Source organism: Terrapene carolina, unplaced genomic scaffold, assembly GCF_002925995.2.
Source record: "Terrapene carolina triunguis isolate 2854851 unplaced genomic scaffold, T_m_triunguis-2.0 Scaffold706, whole genome shotgun sequence".
Classification (NCBI taxonomy): Eukaryota; Metazoa; Chordata; order Testudines; family Emydidae; genus Terrapene; species Terrapene triunguis.
Window position 1 is genome coordinate 2,732,708 of NW_020665057.1, and position 21,736 is coordinate 2,754,443.

Consider the following 21,736-nt stretch of genomic DNA (forward strand, 5'->3'; position numbering starts at 1 on the left):
CAGGGCTTGGCTCAGTGCAAACAAAAAATCAACAAATAAATTTTATAAGGCTCAGATTTTTCATCTGAGCCTAGAGGGTTGGGTTTTATCACTGGGTTTGGAATCTGTCTCCAGCAGCTACCATACTCTTTAATATTTATACAAACAATGCCAATGTTTGCACACAACAGCCAAGCTAGCCAGTATTCCAATAAAAAAAAACCCTTTTAACTTAATTACTAACCCTTCCGGGTGCTGTAGATCTAGATGTAAAGAGATACTTGCTGTACATACTCCTGTTCAGTCATTTGTCTGGAAAATACTGGCATTAACATAATTTTTTTTAAAAAGAACCATTTGGAACAATGCAACTAGATTTATTAGTATATCAGAGGATAACTCAGCTGTTTATCTGTCCACTTGTATGTATGTATGAAGGAAAGAGTGTTTTATAAGACACAGTTAGTATAGAATACTTGTATTGTGGCTCAATAATTAGGAGGAGTTACCTTCTGTGGGTTAGAAAAACCTGTAAGAAGGATCCTTCCGTTAAGCTAGCATACATCAAAAATAATTGACAATGGTTAGGCTTCATTGTAGAAAAGTCTGCACTGGCATTGCAGCCACCAGCCCACCACCCACCTAAGAATTATTATTTGAAAAGGATGTCAGAGGATTATAGAAGATCCTTCTGTCTGCTCCAATTAGGATCAACACTTTTTGCTTCTTTCTCGCTGAGCTTTTGGCTTGTAATGATGAAAACATATTGACCCCTGCTGGAACTGTAAAGTATTGCAGACTTTTCTGAAACCTGACCAAAAAGGAAAATCATTTAGCAGCCAAAAAATTATTGAAACTTTTTTTGTGTCCAAAGATATGCTAGAATCTGAACAAAAACAAATCTTTTTTGAATATAGCTTTGTTTGTGGAGCCTTATTTTTTAATTTATAGAGGAACTGGATTCCAAATATTATTTGAGATGTAACTTAACTGAGGTAACTAGTCACATTTATAATGAGACATGGAGCTACGGCTATCTATCAGGTCATGGGTTTGAATCCACTTTGGGTTGGCAGAGAACAAAACTTGCTACCGTGAGGCAGCTGTAAAATAAGATGAGGGTCTACATGTAGGCCATAGTGGACAAATGCTCACTTCACTAAGGTTACCATCAGAACGGGCATCCATTTGGGCAGGTTCAGTAGAGAAACCAAGAACTGAAGGGTCATAGAAACTCATATGTACACTCATTCCTACAGGAAGCCACGTGGAGCATATTAATAACAAAATAATACTTAGGGGAAATAAAGGGATAGTGAAATTAAACACTGGCTACTTTTGATGCCATTTTCTGGTACTACTGTTTTTGTAATTGCAAGTGATTTCTTCTCAGCTGGTGTGGCATTGACTGCCCTGTCACATCGGCCCACAATAAACAAAAGCTATTATTTTCCATAGGAAAACTGGTGAGCAGAAATGACCATTTTCACTGTTAGATAAGTGGGTACAGGCAGTTCATCCCCTCTCGAAGTACTCCTAAAGGTTTCACATGATGCCACTGTAGCTATTGGTAGTGGCAATATGGTTGCCTTGTGGCTTTTCCATCAATGCCGCAGTATAATTTACACACACAAAAAAGTGTCTGGTGGCAAAAGTGCATGTGCTGTAAGCAAGTTTCAGGTCCACAGCCCTCTGCAATGGTTACTTTAAAGCAGCATCAAGACCTTCATGTGTCATGATATACTTTGTAAAACATTAAACTGTGGCTGCAAAACCCTTCCCAAAGGGGGGTCTCCTAGGAGCCTAGGTGACGCACTGCTGCAGTTTCAGAGCCCCAAAGTGCACAGCACAGAACAACTCTTCTTTTCAAATAAGAAATAATAATAATATATATGGAGATATCCTATCTCCTAGAACTGGAAAGGACCTTGAAGGGTCATCAAGTCCCACCCCCTGCCTTCACTAGCAGAACCAAGTACTGATTTTGCCCCAGATCCCCAAGTGGCCCCCTCAAGGATTGAACTCACAACTCTGGGTTTAGCAGGCCAATGCTCAAACCACTAAGCTATCCCTCCCGGGGAAGCACCTCCAGTTATAGTTAAAGGAAACAGTGCAGTCCAGCTAGCTCTTATCAGCATTGGTATTCACTTCTCACTGGCTGACTACATCTGAGGAATATTTTTCCCTAAAAAATTACTCACCAAATAATGAGCAGGAGCAACGGCTGCTGCAGCAATATAAATTCACAGAAAAGGTTTTTCTCCCCCTTTTTTAGATAAAATCTCAGAATGATGGAGGCCATGTCATTGACTGGGCTATTAAAATGGTATTTATGAGGTAATCACTTATTTTTAACTGCTAGCTATGTAAAATTTATAATGGGAGGAGACTGATTAATTTTATAATTATCATATTTTTGAAAACTATTTAACAAATCAAATGTTCATAGAATCGTAGGAGTGGAAGGTACCTCAAGAGGTCATCTAATCCAGTCCCCTGCACTCATGGCAGGACTAAGTATTTTGCAACCCATCCCCTCCAAAAACACTGAGGCCGAGTAAGGGTGATTTCTTTGCTTTAATGCTGTTTCATCTCTCCTAGAGAGCTCAGAACAGGGAACCTCCCTGTTTCCTCACAGCCAGACCCCCCTTCCCAAACATCCAGTGCCCCTTTTAATGGGACTAGGAAGTGATGAGTTTACACAGAAGTATTCTCTGTCCCCTTATCTACCCCCAGAATAAAGCTTTTTGGTGACTTCCTTTGCTAAAGCCCAGAGAGGAGGAGTGTGGGCAGGCCAGGAATGTGACAGGTACCAGGTTACTAGGAAGAGCCAAGTAATAGTGATGGAGGATTTGATTGTTCAGAAATATAGATAGTCACATCTGTGATGATGTGGAGAACCACATGATAAATTGCCTGCTGGGTACAAAAGTTGCAGATCTCACAAGACATCTGGACAGACTTATGTGCAGTGCTGGGGAGGAGCTGGTGGTCATGGTACATGAAGATATCAATGAATAGGGAAAGGTAGGAAAGAGGTCCTGGAGGCCACATGTAGGCTGCTAAGTATGAGATTAAAGTCCAAGACTACCATGATAGCTTCTCCGACATGCTTCCAGTTCCATGCACAGGGCCAGAAAGACAGATAGAACTGCAGGGTATCAATGCATGGATGAGATGAGGGTGTAGGGAGGATGGTTTTAGGTTTATTAGGAACTGGGAAACCTTTTGGGTAAGGAAAAGCCTATATTGGAAAGATGTTGATAAACTACAGGTAGGAGCTAGTGAGGAAGAGTCAGACAGAAGAGTCTTATTTAAATATGACACATGAAGGCAAGCAACTGAATATTGACAAAATGTACAGGTACTTATATACAAATGTTAGAAATCAAAATACTGAGATAGGTGAACTAGAGTGCCTGGCATTAAATGAGGTTATTGATATAATAGGCATCCCAGAAGCTTGGTGGAGTGAGGATAATCAATGGGACACAGTAAAACCAGGATACACAATATCTATAAATAACAGAGTAGGTTGCCCTGGTGCGGGGTATGACATTGCAGGGTGCAATCCAGACCAATGAGAGGCTCTGTCACCACCTATACTGCAAACTGGAGTGCCTCACAATGCTTTGCTTCTGTAACTCCCAACCTGTGCTGCTCACAAAGACCACACAGGTCATACCCCGAGTGTCTGTAGACAGCCACAACCCTGGCCCAGAGACTCTGACCCCTGCAGCTTGTCAGCAAACACCAGCCACATTCTGGCTTCCAGCAGCCTTCATTACTACTTGCAGAGTGACCTCAACACACTCCCAGTCCTGGATTTCCCCCCAAAAATGTGTCTTGTGCACTGTCCAGCACTCTCCTGGACAGTCCATATATATTAGGTCCATTGTCCCTTTAAGGGGATCAATATACAACAGTCTGCTACCTTAAATGGAGTTACCCAATCTGTTCACAGCACTGGATTAGTTTTAATAAAAGAATAAAACAAGTTTATTTCACTATAAAGAGAGAGATTTTACATGAGTACAAGTGTAAGCCATTTAAGTCAGGGATGGGTACAAGAGAAATAAAGATAAAATGCTTCCAAAACTGAACAAACTAGACTTGGTTCAAGGTGAGATTGTTACTATAGGTTCCCAGTAACATTGCAGACCAAGTTCAGGTCCACATCTGTCCCTGAAGTCCATAGGCTGGTTCTTTTGTTTTCTTTGGTGAGAGAGATGAATAAGGAGATAGAGCTTGGGATGTTTTTGCCCCTCACTTTTATAGTTCAGTCACCCTTTGAAATGCATTTTTCTGAGGGGTACACCTAGTTCATCTTCCTTTCTCCCTGTGAGAATGGAGACATGGAGTCTCCTTGTGAAAGAAGTTCCATGTGGTTGTGTGCTAAAATGCAGATCAATCTGTTCCTGCCCCTCTTTGCTGCCAAAGAATGGCCACTTGACTGGTGATTTCCCATCAACTTTGATGACATTGGCTAGAGGCATCAGCGTCTCTTTTGTCTTTGAGGAATGGGTTTACCCCCTCCCCAGACTTGCCTGGTAAACACATAGGCCTGGTCTACACTAGGCTTTTATGTCGAATTTAGCGCCGTTATATCGAATTAACCCTGCACCCGTCCACACCAGGAAGCCATTTAGTTCGACATAGAGCTCTCTTTAAATCGATTTCTGTAATCCTCCCCAACGAGAGGAGTAGCGCTAAATTCGAAATGGCCATATCGAATTAGGCTAGGTGTGGATGGAAATCGACGCTAATAGCTCCGGGAGCTATCCCACAGTGCACCACTCTGTTGACGCTCTGGACAGCAGTCCGAGCTCGGATGCTCTGACCAGCCACACCCCGGGAAAATTTGAATTCCTTTTCCTGTCTGGGCAGTTTGAAGCGCAGTTTCTGTTTGGACACCGTGGCGAGCTCAGCAGCAGTGGCAGCAGTGGCAACGATGCAGAGCTCTCCAGCAGAGATGGCCGTGCAATCCAATAGAAAGAGGGCCCCAGCATGGACGGATCGGGAAGTCTTGGATCTCATCGCTGTGTGGGGAGATGAGTCCGTGCTTTCCGAGCTGCGCTCCAAAAGACGGAATGCAAAGACCTATGAGAAGATCTCTAAAGCCATGGCAGAGAGAGGCTACAGCCGGGATGCAACGCAGTGCCGCGTGAAAATCAAGGAGCTGAGACAAGGCTACCAGAAGACCAAAGAGGCAAACGGACGCTCCGGATCCCAGCCCCACACATCCCGTTTCTACGAGGCACTGCATTCCATCCTAGGTGCGGCCGCCACCACTACCCCACCCCTGACCGTGGACTCTGAGGATGGGATATTGTCCGCGGACGGTTCCTCAGCGGACGGGGAAGAGGAAGAAGGAGATGAGGAGGACGAAGCAGTAGACAGCGCTTACAACGCTGATTTGCCCGACAGCCAGGAGCTCTTCATCACTCTGACAGAGATCCCCTACCAACCCTCCCCAGCCGTTACCCCAGACACAGATTCAGGGGAAGGATCAAGCAGTAAGTGTTTTAAATATCCAAACATTTATTTACAACATAACTGGCATATTTAAAATATTAACAGTAGCTAAAGTGCTTTAAAACATGTAAACATTTATTTGCAACAAAACAGGAAGATTGAAAATATTAACAGTGGGTAAAGTGCTTCAAAACATGTAAACAGGAAAGTCAAACAAAAGGGGAATCAGTGCAAAGTGTGTCATGATTAGTCTGTCTTTGGGCGCCTCAATATATAGTCCGAACCATTTTCAAAAAATTGCACAATGTCCGCTTCATGATTATAGTGCCCAAAACCCTGCAGTCATTTGTCCCTCCAAGGGCACCTAAGCCAAGAATTGGTCAATGTAACCAGGGATAGAGGCGACATCCTCCGGGGAGAACTCCTCATACACCTCCTGCAGGTGTTTTTCCAGCCTCATCAGCAGGTTCCTGGGCAGGGAGAGCTTATTAGGCCCCCCCGTGGTAGGACACGTTTCCCTGCCACAACGCCAGCAGGTACTCCGGGATCATGGCCTTGCAGAGCAGCGCAGCAAATGGCCCCGGTTTCTGCAAGCTGTCACGAAGCATCCGCTCCTTCTGGCTCGCAGAGACCTTCAGGAGGGTGATGTCTGGCATGACTCCCTGCTGTGAATTAGGTAGGGGAAAGTTAGTATTGGGACTGCTTGCCCGTCCCTTTACAGAACTGCAACCGCCGGTTTACAGCCACGCGGTTTACAGCCGCGAGGGGCTGGGACAGGGGCAGAGTTCATGCTTGCAGGATTGCTGCCAGCAGAGACTCGCATTGCTTTCTATGCGAAAGGAGGCCAGTGCCACTCTTAAAGTTTTAAGCAGCCACAAGTCTACGGCTTACCATGTTTGCCATCTAGACAAAGTCCGGTGTCCTGCCCTGCTCCTCAGCTCGCCACAGCAAGACCGCAGGCACGGTAGGCGAGGGCCGAAAATTCGACCTTGTCCTCAGTGCGCGTGTGATAGGTGCTCTGCATGGTCTTGTTCACAGAGAAAGACTATGTTCTCTGTTCACAGATACATTGATCTGTCTCAGGAATTCACTCCCTTTTTCCAATTCCCACAGCCACATCTGCCCAGAGGCTAGCGCACATTAGGAGGAGGAAGAAGAGGACACGGGAAGACATGTTTGCTGAACTAATGGCATGCTCCCGAGCACAGGCAGCCCAGCAGACACAGTGGAGGGAGAACTTGTCCCAAATGCACCGGGCAAACATTGAACGGGAGGAGAGGTGGCGACAGGAGGACAGGCAGGCTACTCAAACGCTGCTTGGACTAATGAGGGAGCAAACGGACACGCTCCGCCGCCTTGTGGATGTTCTGCAGGACCGGAGGCAGGAGGAGAGAGCCCCGCTGCAGTCTCTCTGTAACTGCCCTGCCCCGCCACCAAGTCCCATACCCCCCTCACCCAAAGTCCAAACACGGAGGGGTGGAAGGGGCCGTGAAAAATTTCACTCCACCCCTGCGGACTGCTCTACCACTAGAAGGCTCTCATTCCCCAAAATTTGAAAAGTCCTTTCCTACCCGCCTCACACAAGACCCCGTCCAAGTTTCACCCCCCCGTTCCATGTGCGGTTGTTAATAAAGAATACGTTTCTGTTCATTTCTGTTTCCATCCTCTTCTTTTGGAGGGGAGTCTGTCTGAAGGGGGGGAAGGGGCTTGGTCATTGGACAGGACAGTCACCTTTAGCAGGGGGCAGGTGCAGCAGCAGGGCACATATACAGTGCAGTGACTAGTTATCCTGGTCAGTCTGGGAGGTGGTTTTCATGTTCTGTGTGGTGGGGGGGGTGGTGTTGCTCTGTGACTTGGTGGCGTGGGAGGGCAGTTACAGATCTTATGCAGCGGTCCTTACCCTGGATCACAGAGCCGCGCAGCAGGGGATCTGTAACCCTCCTCCCCCTGCAAGACAGTCACATAGCCGACACATACACGCAGTCCCGGCCAGGAGGGCTGGCAGGCTCCGTTGAAACAACCAGTCCACCACCGCGGAGCCTGTCATTCCTGGAGTTTAGAAGCATCATTTGCATCACAACACTAAACCCGCCCCCCGCCACAGTCTGCGTCCCAGGTTTAAAACATTCCCGCGAAAACAGTAATAAAGACAATGGTGTCCATTAACAAAACAGAACAGATTTTATTTTTTGGGAAGGGGGTGAAGGGGGTATGTGATTGGAGAGGATAGTCGACGGCAACTGGGTAAAGAAACGGGGGCAAGTTCTGCTTCTGTGTCCACAAACTTAAAAGTCACTGGGTACCCTGCTCAGCCTTGAAACTGGCTTTCAAAGCCTCCCGGATGCACAGCGCATCCCGCTGGGCTCTTCTAATCGCCCGGCTGTCTGGCTGGGCGTAATCAGCAGCCAGGCTATTTGCCTCAACCTCCCACCCCGCCATAAAGGTCTCCCCCTTGCTCTCACACAGATTGTGGAGCACACAGCAAGCTGCAATAACGATGGGGATATTGGTTTCGCTGAGATCACAGCGAGTCAGTAAGCTTCTCCATCTCCCCTTGAGACGGCCAAAAGCACACTCCACCACCATTCTGCACTTGCTCAGCCGGTAGTTGAAGAGTTCTTTTTCAGTGTCCAGGGCGCCAGTATAGGGCTTCATGAGCCAGGGCATTAGCGGGTAGGCTGGGTCCCCGAGGATCACTGTAGGCATCTCCACATCCCCAACAGTTATCTTGTGGTCCGGGAAGTAAATACCTTCCTGCAGCCGTCTAAACAGACCAGAGTTCCTGAACACGCGAGCGTCATGAACCTTGCCCGGCCATCCGACGTCGATGTTTGTAAACCGTCCCCGATGGTCCACCAGTGCTTGCAGCACCATTGAAAAGTAGCCCTTTCGGTTGATGTACTGGCTGGCCTGGTGGCCCGGTCCCAGGATAGGGATGTGAGTCCCATCTATAGCCCCACCGCAGTTTGGGAATCCCATCGCGGCGAAGCCATCTATGATGGCCTGCGCGTTTCCCAGGGTCACTACCTTTGACAGCAGTACCTTGACGATTGCCTTGGCTACTTGCAGGACAACAACCCCCACGGTAGATTTGCCCACGCCAAAGTGGTTCGCGACTGACCGGTAGCTGTCCGGCGTTGCAAGCTTCCAGAGGGCTATGGCCACTCGCTTCTGGACAGTCAGGGCTGCTCGCATGCGGGTGTCCTTGCGCTTCAGGGCAGGGGACAGCAAGTCACAAAGTTCAAGGAAAGTCCCCTTCCGCATGCGAAAGTTTCGCAGCCACTGGGATTCATCCCAGACCTGAAGCACTATGCGGTCCCACCAGTCCGTGCTTGTTTCCCGGGCCCAGAATCGCCGTTCAACAAAATCCACATGCCCCATTGCCACCGTGATGTCCTGGGCGCTGGGGCTCGTGGTTTCTGACAGCTCTGTGCTACTCTCCGACTTCAGGCCCTCACGGCGGTGCCGTAGCCTCCTCGCCTGATTTCTCTGCATCTGCCTCTGGGAAAGGTGTATGATAAGCTGCGAGGCTTTGAGAACGGCCACAACTGCAGCGATGGTCGCAGCGGGATCCATGATCGCAGTGCTGTGGCGTCCGCGCTGTCACTGATCTAAAAGTGCGCGAACTGATTTCCCGCCGGCGCTTTCAGGGAGGGAGGGAGGGCGGTAGTGACTGACGGATGACGACAGTTACCCAAAAGCACCCTCGCCACATTTTTTTACCCAGAAGGCATTGGGGGCTCGACCCAGAATTCCAATGGGCAGCGGGGACTGCGGGAACTGTGGGATAGCTGCCCACAGTGCACTGCTTCCAATGTCGACGCTTTCCCTGGTAGTGTGGACTGACAAAGTCGAATTACTGTCCTTAGTGTGGACACACACGTTCGACTTTCTAATATCGATTGCACATATTCGATTTAACTAAAATCGAACTACTCTCGTAGTGTAGACATACCCATAGTCATAATTTCAGCTTCTGTCCATAATTCTTAATATGCATTTTGTGCAGACGTTTCACCATGATGATATTGACCAGGGGGTTGTTAGTTTTCAAATGATACCTCACAACGCATATTTTGTACAAAGATTGTGGGGTGGGAATACAGGGATGCATTCAGTCACATCTGGGTATGTGAGCAGGCACAATTAGAGAAGGGAAGTAGGGGGAAATAAAATCTACAGACTTACCAGAGAAAGAGTATCAAGGGGGAAAAACCTGGAAGGAAATATAGTTGGTGAAAGAAGGAATTGATCAAAAAGCTGTTAGATGAAAACAGATCCTGAAAATGGTAAATGAGAATCACCCCCCCACCCCAAGGACCTGAAGTATATGAAGAGCGAGAATGACTGTTTGAACACTATTGACAGAATACAGTTCAAAGGTGCCTCCTGGACAAGTGCGGGCCCACTAGTAGAAGAAACCCAGTTTGTGGATAAACTTGGTGAAAAGAGGTGCAGCTGCAGGAACCTTGAATCTAAGGAGCTCTTCAAGCCAAAAGAAGCAAAGAATGGGACAGCAAGAGTGGAGCTGGACTTACAGCCAAGGAGTGGAAAAGCTATTTCTTCTAAGTGACACAGTATAACGTTAAGGAAACTCTTTTGTTCTTGTTAATAACAAAGCATTTGATGCAAACTGCACCACACGTACAGGCTCCCAAAGGTAAAGGAGCTGGTAACCTATAGTTTATTAGTCAGTCCTTTGTAATGTTCTGTATTGTTTATGCTCCTGGTACTATTTTTGGGTTTTCCCTTATAAAGTTCTCAACATTTAAGATAATCCCTTTTTGTCTCAACCTTTCCTCACAGTTAGCAGAGCCGTCAGGTCACCACATACGCCTTGATCCCATCTCTGCTAGCATGTGGAGCAAACATTCTACTATTTATGCTAATCCCCTGGCTGGCATCTGTCCCTGGCCCACCTAAGTCACACAAAAAGCTGTGAGGTCCCTGAGGTGACCCATTGCTCCTCTCTGAAGTGGCTATGGGAGGTATTCTTCTTGTGGGTTGGCTAACTCAGTTGGTTAGTATGTGATGCTATTACCATGGTTGTGGGTTTGAGCCTCTTGATGGACACAGACCTTAGGAGGGTGACTTTTGCCTCTCTGCTCTGAGCAGGGAGGCCAAAAAATAGGAAAGGAGGCAGGCTGGCTGCCTCACATGGAGCTGGCAAGAGTCTTCTCCCCAGTTCCTGGAGAACACTCTATGTCTTGAGCTAATTCCCACCTTCAGCTGACTTATCTCATGCCAGTGATACAAAGAGATGGCTCCGGGGTCTTGAGCAAAGCAGCAAGAAAGGCATGGCTCCCCCTGCCACAGCAGAGCAGGCTGGAGAATGCAGGCATCAAGCTCATTACCACTCATATGCAAAAGGAGCCCTAATCCACCTGACCAAACAACAGGGCCCCACTCTGATATCATCCCATTGCAGCCTGATTCTTGTATCATCAATAGCTGTGGGAGACTAGCTCAGTTGGTAGGAATAAGGTATTACTAACATCAACATTGCAGGTTTGAGACTCTCTAGTGGCCACTAGCTCCCTGTAGCTGGGCATTGCTGTGGATTTTGCCCTTTCCCCTGATTGTTATAGGCAAAGGGCCAAAAGAGAGGGAGGTGGACAAACCCCTCCCCCACAACCAGGGAGCAGGTGAGAGCTGTTGCCCCAGCACCTGGAGAATGCAGGCATCAACCCTAGTATTTCCTGCATATGAAGTGAGTGCTAATCCCCCTAATGAGAAACTGGCTATTTTGGCCTCATCGACCCCATCATGACCGTGACTGTCTCCAAGTTTTTTCTCCTGGACCAATATGTGACCCTGCCATTACCTCCAGCATTGCTCTCCATGACCCCGTATGAACCCACTGCCCTTAGAGTTGGTCTCATTAACCCCTCTGGGACCCTGATTTCCTCCAAGTTTTTCCTGAATGACCCCGGCAGCACCCCATTACCTCCAGCCTTCCACTCCATGACCCCATGCCTGCAGGCTTGCTTTCTGTGACCCTAGTTACCTCCAAATTTATCCTGATTGACACCTGCATGATCCCACTACCTCTAGTCTTCCACTTAATGACCTCGTTTGACCCACTGTTTCATAGGCCCCCTCATTGACCACTCTGTGATACTGATTGCCTCCAAGTTTTTCTTGAGTGAACCCTCCAGGACCCCACAGCCTCCAGCTTTTATCTAAGTGACTCATGTGACCCCACTGCCTGCAGAGTTTCTCAGGCTTGCTCTCCATGACCTTCTTTGACCCCACTGCCTTCATATGCACCCTCATTGCCTCCATTGTGACACTGATTGCATCCAAAGTTTTCCTCATTGACACTTGCATGACCCCACGTACTCCAACCTTGCTCTCCATGACCTCAGATGACCCCATTGCCTTCAGACATGCTCTCATTGACACCCGGGTGACCCCAATTACTTCCAAATGTATCCTCATTGATTCTTTATGACACCTTGTGACCCCTCTACCAGCAGAGTTGCTGGCATTGAACCCTCTGTGACCCCGATTGCCTCCAAGTATACGGTCATTGACTCCAGCCTTGCTCTCCATGACCCCGTGTAACCCCACTGCCTGCAGAGTTGGTCTGATTGACTCATTTGTAACTCGGACTGCCTGCAACTTTTTCATGACTGATCCTTGCGTGACCCCAAAAACCTCCAAACTTCCTCTCCATGACCTCGTTTGACCCCACTGCCTTGATATGCACCCTCATTGACTCCATTGTGACACTGAGTGCCTCCAAATTTCTCATTGACCATAGCATGACCCCACACGCTCCAGCTCTGCTCTCCATGACCTCATATGACCCCATTGCCTTCAGATGTGCTCTCATTGACCCCTTGGTGACCCCAATTACCTCAAAATTCAGCCACATTTATTCTTTATGACCCCATATGACCCCCATTGCTGGCACAGTTGCTCCCATTGAACCCTCTGTGATCCTGATTGCCTCCAAGTATATGGCCATTGACACTGCATACCCCCGCACACTCCAGCCTTGCTCTCCATGACACCATGTGACCCCACTGCCTGCAGAGCTGATTTAATTGACCTATTTGTAACTCTGACTGCTTCCAAGCTTTTCCTGACTGACCGTGGCATGACCCCACACACACTACCTCCAGGCTTGCTCTCCATGACCTCATTTGACCCAACTGCCTTGACAAGTCCCTCTCATTCATGTCTTTGACCCCTGTATGACCTACAGACCACAACCTTGCTGTCTATGACCCCGTATGACCCCAGTGCCTTTGGAGTTACTCTCATTGAACACTCTGTGACCCTAGTTGCCTCCAAATTTAGTCTCATTGACCCCTGCATGACTCCACAGTCTCCAGCCTTGCTCTCTGTGACCCCAGTGCTTGCAGAGTTCCTCTAGCTGACTCCTTTGTAATTCTCACTGTCATTCTGATGATACATTTGGAAGCAATCAGGGTCACAGAGGGTTCAATGAAAGCAAGTCTGATGCCAGTGGGGTCAAAAGGGGTCATGTAGACCAAGGCTGGGAGTAGTGGGGTTCGGCAGGAGTCAATCAGGATATACTTGGAGGCAATCAGAGTCATAGAGGGGTCAATGAGAGAAAGTCTGAAGCCAGTGGGGTCACATGGGATCATGGAAGGCAAGACTGGAGGCTGAAAGGTCAACTAGAGGTCAATGAGGAGAAATTTGGAGGCAATCAGGTTCAAAGAGGGTTCAATGACAGCTAGTCTAAAGGCAGTGGGGGCACATGGGGTCATGCAGGGGTCAATGAGCATTAATGTGGCCATAATCATGGTCACAGGGGGTCATTGAGAGCAAGTCTGATGCCAGTGGGGGTCACATAGCGAAAGGCTCAAATCTGTGGGGGTCATGTCAGGGTGAATTATTATGAATTTGGAGGAAATCAGGGTCACAGAGGAGGCACATAAAGAAAATGGGGTTAAAGGAGGTCATGAACAGCAAGGCTGGAATCTGTGGGGTCATGCAGGAGTCAATCAGGAAAAACTTGGCTGCAGTTAGAGTCACAAAGGAGTCAATTAGACCAATTATGAAGGCTGAGGGGGTCACATGGGGTCATGAATTGCAAGGCTGCAGGTAATGGGATCATGCAGGGGTCAATGGGGAATAATTTGGAGGCGATCAGGGTTACAGAGGGTTCAATGAGAGGAAATCTGAAGCCATTGGGGTCACATGGGGTCATAGAGAGCAAGACTCATGGGGTCTTGCAATGTTAAATTATTAGGAATTTGGAGGAAATCAGGGTCACAGAGGGGCCATATCAAGAAAATGGAGTCAAATGAGGTCATGAACAGCAAGGCTGGAATCTGTGGGGTCATGCAGATGTCAATCAGGAAAAACCCTTAGGGTCACAAAAGAGTCAATTAGACCATTTTTGAAGGCTGGGGGGGTCAGATAGGGTCATGAATTACAAGGCTGGAGATAATGGGGTCATACAGGGGTCAATGAGGATACATGTGGAGGAAATCAGGGTCACAGAAGGGTCATGTGAAAATATTGGGGCCAAACAAGGTCATGAAGAGCAAGGCTGGAATCTGTGGGGTCATTTGGGGTCAATCAGGAGAAACTTGGCTGCAGTTAGAGTCACAAAGGAGTCAATTAGACCAATTTTGAATGTTGTGGGGTCACGGGTAGCAAGGCTAGATGTTCTGGAATAATGCAGGGGGTCAATGAGGATAAATTTGGAGACAATCAGGGTCACAGAGAGTTTAATGAGAGCAGGGCTAAAGTCTGTGGGGTCACATGGGGGCAGGAATTGCAAGGCTGGAGGTACTGGGGTTATGCAGGGGTCAATGAGAATAAATCACAGTCAGAGAGAGGTCACTGAGTGCAACTCTGCCGTAGTGGGGTGACATGAGGTTAGGAGGCGGAAGGCTGGAGTCTGTGGGGGTGATGCAAGGGTCAATGAGGATAAGTTTGGCAGCAATCAGGATCACAGTGGGCTATTAGACCACTTCTGTATACAGTGGCGTCACATGGGGTTCTGGAGAGCAAGACAGGATGCTATGGGCTCATGCAGGGTTCAATAAGGATAAATTTTGACGTGCTCAGGGTCACAAAGGGTTCAAAGAGAGCAAGTCCAAAGGCACTGGGGGTCACATGGGGTAATGGAGAGGAAAGCTGGAAGTAGTGGGGTCAAGCAGGAAAAACTTGGAGGAAGGCAGTGTCATAGAGTGGTCACTGAAAGAAACTCTGCAAGCAGTGAGATCACATGGGGTCAGGAAGAGCAAGGCTGGAGTCTGCACTCCATGACCTCCTTTGACTCCACTGCCTTGGAATCCCCCCTCTGTGACCCTAATTGCCTCCAAATTTATCCTCATTGGCCCTTGCATGACCTTGCTCTTCATGACTCCATGTTACCCCACTGCCTGCAGCGTTGCTCTCAGTGACCCTGATTTCCTCCAAGTTTTTCCTGATTGACCGCCTGCTTGCCCCCTCTAGCCTTGCTCTCTGTGACGGCACTGGCTCAAGCCTCGCCTTTCTTGCCCTCCCCTGTGACCTTCTATCCTACCATTCTTATCAACAGTGATCCCTCTGTGACCCCCCATTCCCTCTTGACATACCTTCATTGATCCCTGGGTTACCCTGGTTGCCTCCAAATTTCCCCTGCCTGACCAAACTAGCTCCAGATTCACCCTCACTGATCCTTGTATGGCTCCCCATTGCCTCCATTCTTGCCACAGTGACCATGTGCACTTACCCAAAACAGGGGAGTGAGGCAGCCAAGCCCTTGAGAATGTGGGTTCGTGCCCCTTGGTGGCTCCCTTAGTTCAAGTGTTGGCAGCTAATTTTCTCTCTTGCCTGACTGCCATAGCCGGGGGGCAAATAACGAAGGAGGGAGACAAGATATCAACGCCACATGTCCTGACAGAGGGCATCATCTGTGCTATTTTTGCATGCAAAGCAAGTGCGTTATCATTTTAGCTAATACCCCTGAGAGGAGACTAGTCCCACCCTGCCCATGTCATGCCAGAGGCCACAAAGTTCCCTCAGCAGCTTGTTGCTCCTTTCCAAAACAGCCATGAAAAGCCATTTTTTTGTGTGGATTGCCTAGCTCAGCTGGTCAGCAGGTGGTGCTATTACTGCCAAGGTTGTAGATATGATACCGTATTGGTAGGGTGGTTCTTGCTGTTTTGTCTGACTGCCACAGGCTGGGGTGCGGGGCAAAAACAAGGGAAGGAGGCAAGCCAGCCACCTCCCAAGTGAGAACTGGCACCCTGGCAAAGCAGGCATTAATCCTACCATTGCTCATGTATCAAGCGTGGGTGCTATCACTTTGGCTGACCTACTGGATGCCAGTAAGGCAAAGAGAGGGTCCCAAGGTCTTGAGGGAAGCAACAAGAATGTGCCTGTTTCCCCCACTGCAGTAGAGCAGGGTGGAGAACACAGGCATCAATCCCCTCACATGCAACACGAGCTCTCTGCCACTTGAGGTAATGCCCCAGGCCCTCAGCCACAGCTCACTGTGTTGCTGCTGCAAGGCTGATGCAGGCCAGTGCCATGCAGCCTTCCACCCTGACAGGCTCATTTCTTGGGAGGCCAAGTGGGGAGACTGAGGAAGGGGGCACTGGAGGCACTCAGGCTCCTGGCTGGCAATGCCTTCAAAAAAGCAAAAGGGAGGGATTGGTGCTCCACTGCCATTGGAAAATGTGGGCCCCAATTCCACCCTTTCTTGCATACTAAGCAAGGGCTCTACCATTGAACTAATGCCCCTGACAAGAGACTGGCACACCCATGTGCCAGAGGCTGCAAAGTCCCCCCATGCCAGCTTATTACTCCTCAAAATAGCTTTGGGAGGCATGTTTCTTGGGGGTTAGCTTGAGTGTGATGTTAATAATGCCAAAGCTGTGGGCTTGATTGCCCTTGGTGGCTGTGGGCCTTTGGAGGGTGGTTGTTGCACTGTTGTCTGACTGCTAAGGGGACAGGGGCCCAGAAGGGGGAAAGATGTGGGCTGGCTGCCTGACAAGGAATGGGGGAGAGTCCTTGCCTCTGTGTCTGGAGGGCTCAGATATCAATCCCCCTACATCTCAGCTACAAAGTAAGTGTTCTACTGTGTGAGTTCAGCTAATTCCTCACCTTTGGCTGATCTGCCCAGGATGGCAGAGAGAGGGTTCTGGCGTCTTGAGGAAAGCTGAACAGAGCAACATGAAAGGACTGACTTCCCCTGCTGCAACAGAGCATTGATCCCACTACTGCTCAACTCACTGTCTTGGCTGCTGCAAGGCAGATGGGGGCCAGGGCTGTGCAGCTTTCCACCCCACCGTAGCTCACTTCTTGGGAGGCCAAATGGGAAAAAGGGTCAGTGGAGATGCTCAGCTTGACGCTAAATCCAGTTCGGAGCACCATACTTTAGGATAGATGTGGACCAACTGGAGAAAGTCCAAAGAGAGCAACAAAAATGATAAAAGCTTTAGACCTAGGAGGAAATGTTAAAAGAATTGAGGATGTTTAGTCATGAGAAAAGACGACGGAGGGGGAACCTGGTAAACGTTTTCAAATTTGTTCAGGGCTGTTATAAAGAGGCCAGTGATCAATTGTTCTCCATGTCTGCACACAGTAAGACAAGAAGTAATAGGGTTGATGTGCAGGAAGGAAGAGTTAGGTTAGATATTAGGAAAACCTTTCTAATTATAAGGATACCTAAACACTGGAATAGGTTTCCAATGGAGGTTGTGAGATTCTTGTCATTGGAAGTATTTAAGAACAGGTTAGACAAACACATGTCAAGGATGGTCAAGGTTTACTTGGTCCTGCCTTGGCTTGAGGGCTGGTCTAGATAACCTCTCGAGGTCCCTTCCAGCCCTACATTTCTATGACTCTATAAACAGTTATTTCTGAAATATGGTGGGATGACACACTGACCAATGGAATCCTATCATAATCTGTACAGGATGGACAGATGAAGTCACAGAACTGGAAGGGGGGGTTACATCTGAAACTAGAGACATACAGCACTCCAAATTCCGAGACAGAAGAGTAGCATTATGTCAGCAGGCAAGAGAACTGGGTGCTCCTTCTGAACAGACTGTCAGCCTACAGTAGCGTTAGTACACCCAGACATAAGCTGTCAGTAAATCCTCCAAGTTTCTAGATAGTTTCTCAGCAGGGTAATATGCTGAGGGGAGAGCAGACAGCAGCATACTAATCAATATGCTGAGAATTTCTCTTATTACAGTAATCCATATTCATGATATCCCTACCTGTTAAGGAGGTGCAAACACAAAGTTTGAATTAGTTAACTTTATTTTTGATCCTGACACATTTACACAATGTTTGCAGTAGAGATCACAAGAGAACATGCAAAGGAAGAAGCAATTAGAAAACTAGTTTTCATACATTTAATTAAACATTACATTAACAGAAGGTCAAAATGTGAAACCCGTGCTAACAAAAATCTTACTCAGGGAGGTTCCAATTGAGCTATTGTAATTACTTGATGAAGTGGCTAATTTAGTTTAATTCTGAATAACGTGGAAGCAGACCCATCTCCAGGATAACCTCCTTCCTACATGCTCTGCACTCTTTCACACACCTCAAAGCTATGGACGCATGTTTGAATTCTTAGTTCCAAACCAAAATGGCTCCTAAATCTATTCAGATGTTTCCAAGTTCAGACTTATACATCTATAGAAGCCAAGATTAGTCAATGTTTTTTATTCGTAGGCTGATTTTATAATGAGAAGGAGTCAGGCAGGTGATTCTGAAGGAGAAGCGCTGTGCTGCTCACATCTCACTCGTCACTGCTCAGAAGCTTAAAACAACAGAATGCTGCAACTACTGAAACAGAAAATGGAAGAATTAACATGTTTGTCAAACAATATTCCACGCACAGCAAGATAGACTTCATACAAATAAATCATGCCCTATATATCAAGAAAGAACAATTGTCCGTGCGCTGACATTGGAAATCTATTACAACAAGCCCATTCTCCTTCTTCAATTATTTTCACAATTCCGCTCAGTTAGCAAACTGGCCATTGAGACGGAGAAGTAAAACCTTTTCCAGAGAATAAGGACCATGTCTCCTAAATCTTCATGTAGGCTGTATTCCCAAAATTTCAGACTTAGGTGCCTAAAGCTAGGTACCTAAATTAAGTATTTAGGCTCTTAAATAAGTTGCCTGATTTTCAGAGTTTCCAATCACACACAATTCTCATAGTGACAGGCCACTGTCTTTCTATTTCTATATGACAGATAGACCTGAGTCATGAGGTTCAGGTCTTGATCTCAGGTTTCTTCAAGTTTCAGGAGTGATTGGATTCAGGATGCTTGTTTAAACTCCTTATAAAGGTAGATACAAGCTTCAAATACAAACATTCTGAAAGTTTGTGGAAAACTGGGATCTGGATCCATTTCCATTTTGAATCCCTCTCTTATTTATCACAAAAACTGGTGAAGAAATGGCAGAATCTCTCTCTGGAAATTCATACATCAGACTGACTTAAGAAATTATTGTTTAGATGAATAACTAAAATATCTCACCTTTTCCCTGCCCGCAGCACTTCGAATCCTTAATTGATTTTTATCAAAAGGAAAAGTGAGGGTTATTAATGCATCTGGATTACACTTCTTGTTCATGTAATCAGACATCAATTTGGGGAAAGGAACTTTCAACTTCCACCCTTTAAAAAAAAAATAACAGGCACCCTATTGCATTGCACATTGCAATGTAAAGATGAGAAAACTTTGTAGAATGTGACATGCATTTGAGAAGATGGAAGGGAAAGAAAAATCAAGTTCATCAAATCAAGGTGAAGATGGCTTGAGCTGCAGATGTGTTTGCAACAACAATTAATTCTGCTTTTCATGTCCCTGGTGGTCTAGTGGTTAGGATTTGGTACTTTCACTACCACAGCCTGGGTTCGATTCCCAGTCAGTGGAAAAAAAACTTTGTATCAAAAAACATTAAATTATTAGGGGGAGGGATAGCTCAGTGGTTTGAGCATTGGCCTGCTAAACTCAGAGTTGTGAGCTCAATCCTTGAGGTGGCCATTTAGGGATCTGGGGCAAAAATCTGTCTGGGGATTGGTCCTGCTTTGAGCAAGGGGTTGGACTACATGACTTCCTGAGGTCCCTTCCAACCCTGATATTGTATGCAGGGCCGCCCAGAGGATTCAGGGGGCCTGGGGTCTTCGGTGGCGGGGAGCCCCCGCTGCTGAATTGCTGCCGAAGACCTGGAGCGGAAGAAGCTCCAGTGAAGTGAGTGAAGGACCCTGCTCCAGGGGCCCCAAAAAACTCTCGTGGGGGCCCCTGCAGGGCCTGGGGCAAATTGCCCCACTTGCCCCCCCTCTGGGCGACCCTGATTGTATGATTCACACAGAAGTGTAGTGCATTAGCATTCAGGGCTCAAACCAGCATCACAACACCTGGGAGCGATAATGAGCTCACCAGACTGAGAGTATGAAGACTCAGTTTGACCCTTTGTGTTTTGTTTCCAGAATTCTTGCTAACGAGACCAGCAGCACCAGTGTATCCATACCAGGGTGAATTAATTTAAACAAAAAATTATTTAAATCCCTGATTTTAATCATTATTTAAATCTGCAATCAGAAAACCTTGACTGAAATAATGAATTTTAATCTTGTTTTCATGTGTACTTTTTTGTTATTTTCCAAAACAAAAGTTGATACTCAGTGGTTGAAAACATTAAAACATGCTGATTTGCAACTAAATAGAGTCTTTACACTAAATTTGGTACTACTTCTTGCTAACCAGGAGGTTACACTATAGCTATACCCATTTATTTACCTTAACATACATTTGTTTAAATTCTTAATTTTTAAATTTTGATATTAGAAAATGGTGAGTGATGTATTTCTTATTTACTAGATGATGACCATTTCTGATTTTTGCCAAGTTCTATTTGAATGGAAACTGGAATTCAAATAGAAATGTGCAAAAACAGCTTTTAATTTTTGTTTTTTGATTACTTAAATGTGCTGAGAAAAAAGTTGTCCAAACACAGTTTGCATTTAAAACTAACTGATTTATTAAGCTAAGAGAGTATGATCTGTAGTTAGTGACTAAAAGCGATTCTTTCTAGTCACAATGTCCTTCAATATTTTAGATCTGATCCTCTCACACCTAGTTTTTATACATAGATAGGAAGAGGAAAACAAGGTTTTCTGCTTTTTCAACTCCCCACTGATTTCTTAACTTTGAATGAAGAAGTCATTGAACTGAACTAGTTGAGTAAACTGATATGAAGTACATATAATCCTTGCCCCTGCAGAAGAGGTTACTGCTGTCAAAAGCTGGGTTAGCAGTTCAGCACATTCTAGTTCCAGGTGCTTAGCCAGTGACCTCTACCAGTTCAGTGCTTTGACTTTCTTTGAAACTTCAGCAGCAAACATGTACTGCTTCATACTTTTTTATTTAGTGTAAATTATTTTACATATGTTGTCATAATTTCAAATGTCATTTTAGATAAATACATTTTTCTTTTTAAAAATAAGCCTAATTTAAATAAAAATCGAATTTAAATTAAAAAATATATTTTTTTTAAATCATCAATTTTTATCCACTTTGTTCCATACTATTGACACCTAGTGAACAGCAGCATAGGGTCAAAGGAGATCTGTGATCCTGAATGGGGTTCTCCTACCAGCACACAAGTTCCATAGCCCAAGTGGCATAATAGCAGAGCAGCTGTCTGTTTTAAAACACAGATATATAAAGAAGGCAGGAAGGTTATGAAATAAGCTTCCATTCAGAGCTGCAATGGAAACTGGTTGTAATTTTTCCATAATACTGCAGTTTTCTAAAAAGGAGACTATGCACAGAGTAACTAGGGTAGGGCCAATTGGTGATATCCTGACTCCACAAATAACTCCATTGAAGTAAACAGGAGCTGCTTGGTGCTCAGGCACTTGAACGTAAGGTTACATAATTCAAAATGATCTGGACAAATTGGAGAAATGGTCTGAGGTAAACAGGATGAAGTTTAACAAAGACAAATGCAAAGTGCTCCACTTAGGAAGGAAAAATCAGTTTCACACATACAGAATGGGAAGAGACTGTCTAGGAAGGAGTACGGCAGAAAGGGATCTAGGGGTTATAGTGGACCACAAGCTAAATATGAGTCAACAGCGTGATGCTGTTGCAAAAAAAGCAAACATGATTCTGGGATGTATTAACAGGTGTGTTGTGAGCAAGACACGAGAAGTCATTCTTCCGCTCTACTCTGCGCTGGTTAGGCCTCAACTGGAGTATTGTGTCCAGTTCTGGGCACCGCATTTCAAGAAAGATGTGGAGAAACTGGAGAGGGTCCAGAGAAGAG

The 21,736-nt window shown here is 46.4% G+C and overlaps 1 non-coding gene across 1 annotated transcript; it reads left to right on the forward strand.

Moving 5' to 3' along the window:
* The first annotated feature begins 19,266 nt into the window (after positions 1-19,266).
* Positions 19,267-19,339, forward strand: TRNAE-UUC. The gene has a single exon. It is a non-coding gene; the product is annotated as a tRNA-Glu (tRNA).
* Positions 19,340-21,736: the final 2,397 nt, after the last annotated feature.